Genomic DNA, 3,896 nt, shown 5'->3' with positions numbered 1-3,896 from the left:
TATGCGGGAATCGTGGGATGGCTGAAAATCGGTCCAAAGGTGAACTGAATGAGCGTAATATTTTGACTTTCGAATTTGCGATTTGTTAAATAATCCCATTGGAAATGATTGGGGAAATATTTGGTGAAAAATGTGGAATTGTGTCGAAATGTGCCGAACGTGGCAATGAGATGAGAAAAGACGTGTCGCGTGAATTTTTGGAATATGTTGAAGTTGAAATGGCGTGGATCAGATGTAAAATGCTTTATATTAGTAATAGCTAAAAATAGTGCCAACATTTGCATTCAGTCTTTAATTATTTCATTCATTTCCGCGTTGCGTCTTGATCTCATTTCCCCTCCAAATCCATTGCGGTCGAAGTCATTCACAATGTGAATGAAAAGCCTTTTTTTTCTCCTCATCAGATTAAAACCGTCCTCGATGCTGGAGCATGTTATTAATGCTTGCGCGGGTACGCCAAATGAGGCGTGAAAGCAAATATGAGCAGACAATTTCAGTCACTCAAGGCCATTTTTCTTCACAGCAATCATTTGCGTGCAGCCAATAGCAAACTGTTGACACAGAAACAAAACCAGCCTAGAAACTTTTGTGTTATTTTGGCGCACATTTGGCTTCAGAAAAGAGCATCGGGTGACATTTGGGGAATTTATGTGCAAATCAGTGCGGCACATGACCAAAAACTAAAATTAAATAATGAAAAAGATTGTGTGTTTAAGTGCTGTGGAATGCTTTTGGAGAATGCAAATGAGGAGCTTCACATCTTGATTTGTTTTTATCGAAGTGCACTGCTTGTTGAAAGAAAAAACATCAAAAGTAAGTCAAGCTGGAAAATGTCACCCGTGTCCACGTGACCTCCTCCCTTAGTTTTCAAACAATTATTTAGGTATTATTTTTGTTTTTTTAAACCAAAAATCTGTCTGGAGCCACAAAAGCCTTAGAACATTGTGATGAACGAAAAAGTATAGCCTTATTGGGGTCATTTTTTGTCTCTCCTTCCTTTCTTGGACATTTTATGGCTTTATTAAAACTTTATTTCCTGCCTTTTTTGTTATCCATTTTCTGATGTTTTGGGCAATTTTGTCGACATTTTATGGTAATTTTCTGCCTTCTTTTGTTTTTGGACATTTTGTAGTTATCTTAAGAACGTCGTCTTTTCTGCCTTTTAAAAAAACAAACATTTTCTGACTTTTTATTTATTTTTAACAATTTTGTGCATATTATATGGTCATTTTCTGATCTTTTTAGATGTTTTATGGTCAATTTTTGGACATTTTTAGGTATTAAAAAAAGTTTTTCATTTACCTTTGCGTCTTTTTCTGACAACTTACAAATGTGGACTCTGACATTGTTTGAATATTTAATTATGCATAAAAAAAATCTAAATTGTTAATTCATTCAAACGATCTATATTTTTATTTTTTATATTTCCTGAGTTTTTGGGCAATTTTGTGTACATTATATGGTAATTTCACGCTCTTTTGGGACGTTTTATGGTCATGTTTTTAGGTATTTTAGGTATTAGTTGTTGTTTTTTGAAAACCTTTTGTCTTTTTCTGACAACTTACAAATTTGGACACTGACATTTTTTAAAATCTAAATTGTTAATTCATTCAAATAATATTTTTTTTTAATAAATTTTCTGACTTTTTGGGCAATTTTGTGTACTTTATAGTGTCATTTTATGCTCTTTCTGGATTTTTTTGAATGTTTTATGGCCACTTTTTGTAATTTTTTTAGGCATTTAAAAAAAACGTTTTCATGTATCTTTTGTCTTATAAACTTACAAATTTGGACTGACATTTTTTAAATATTTAATTTCGCATTTAAAAAAATCAAAATCGTTAATTCATTCAAATAATATTTTTTCGAAATAAATTTTTGGACTTTTGGCAATTTTCTGCTCTTTTGGGATTTTTGTGGACGTTTTATGGTCACTTTTTGGAATTTTTTATGTATTTAAAAAAAAAAACTTTTTCATTTACCTTTTCGTCTCTTTCTGACAACTTACAAATTTGGACTCTGACATTTTATGAATATTTAGTTATGCACTTAAAAAAAAATCTAAATTGTTAATTCATTCAAACAATATTTTTTATTTAAATAAATTTCCTGACTTTTTTGGCAATTTTGAGTACATTATATGGTAATTTCATGCTCACGTTTTTAGACATTTTTAGTTTTTTTTTTGGAAACCCCTTTGTCTCTTTTTCTGATAACTTACAAATTTGGACTCTGACATTTAAAAAAAATAATTAACTATGCATTTTGAAAAATCTAAATTGTTAATACATTCAAATATATATATATTTTTTAATACATTTTCTGTCTTTTTGGGCAATTTTGTGTACATTATATTGTCATTTTATGCTCTTTCTGGATTTTTTGAATGTTTTATGGTCACTTTTTGTAATTTTTTTAGGCATTTAAAAAAAACGTTTTCATGTATCTGTTGTCTCTTTCAGACAACTTACAAATTTGGACTGACATTTTTTAAATATGCATTTAAAAAAATCAAAATCATTAATTCATTCAAATAATATTTTTTCGAAATAAATTTTCTGACTTTTTTGGCTAATTTCTGCTCTTTTGGGATTTTTGTGGACGTTTTATGGTCACTTTTTGGAATTTTTTATGTATTTAAAAAAAAAAACTTTTTCATTTACCTTTTCGTCTCTTTCTGACAACTTACAAATTTGGACTCTGACACTTATGAATATTTAATTATGCATTAAAAAAATCTAAATTGTTAATTCATTCAAACAATATATTTTTTTTTAGTAAATTTCCTGACTTTTTTGGCAATTTTGAGTACATTATATGGTAATTACATGCTCACGTTTTTAGACATTTTTAGTTTTTTTTTTTGGAAACCCCTTTGTCTCTTTTTCTGATAACTTACAAATTTGGACTCTGACATTTAAAAAAAATAATTAACTATGCATTTTGAAAAATCTAAATTGTTAATACATTCAAATATATATATATTTTTTTAATACATTTTCTGTCTTTTTGGGCAATTTTGTGTACATTATATTGTCATTTTATGCTCTTTCTGGATTTTTTTAATGTTTTATGGTCACTTTTTGTAATTTTTTTAGGCATTTAAAAAAAAACGTTTTCATGTATCTTTTGTCTCTTTCAGACAACTTACAAATTTGGACTGACATTTTTTAAATATGCATTTAAAAAAATCAAAATCATTAATTCATTCAAATAATATTTTTTCGAAATAAATTTTCTGACTTTTTGGGCAAATTTCTGCTCTTTTGGGATTTTTGTGGACGTTTTATGGTCACTTTTTGGAATTTTTTATGTATTTAAAAAAAAAAACTTTTTCATTTACCTTTCCGTCTCTTTCTGACAACTTACAAATTTGGACTCTGACACTTATGAATATTTAATTATGCATTAAAAAAATCTAAATTGTTAATTCATTCAAGTAATATTTTATCTAAATAATTAAAATAAATGTAAAAAAAAAAAATCAATTAATTTCTACTATATATATTTTTTTTAGATCCACAGGGAGCTGAAGGAAGGGGATTGAAGAGCCACAGGTTGCATATCCTTGTATTCCGGGGTAGATGATGGATGATAGATGAAACTAACATAGTTGACCTGTGAATGTACCTTTTTTTTTGGTAACATATTTGCTTAGTAGTGTGCCGTGAAATTTTTCTCAAGTAAAACATGTGCCGAGGCTCAATAAAGGATGGCAACACTGGACATGAATTCTATTCGAATTTCAGCCTGCTTGTGTATTGCGCCCCCAAGTGTCCAAAAGCGGAACAAGAGTAAGTATAAAAGGCAGAGGAGGGCGAGAGCGTCACTCCAGCGGACAGGAGAGAGGAGAGAGTGCGACCACAACACTTGTGAATACTCCCGGTTCGGCTGGC

The sequence above is a fragment of the Vanacampus margaritifer genome, chromosome 2 (genome assembly GCF_051991255.1).
Source record: "Vanacampus margaritifer isolate UIUO_Vmar chromosome 2, RoL_Vmar_1.0, whole genome shotgun sequence".
Taxonomy (NCBI): Eukaryota; Metazoa; Chordata; class Actinopteri; order Syngnathiformes; family Syngnathidae; genus Vanacampus; species Vanacampus margaritifer.
The sequence above is the reverse complement of the archived record's forward strand: the minus strand, read 5'-3'. Positions refer to the sequence as shown.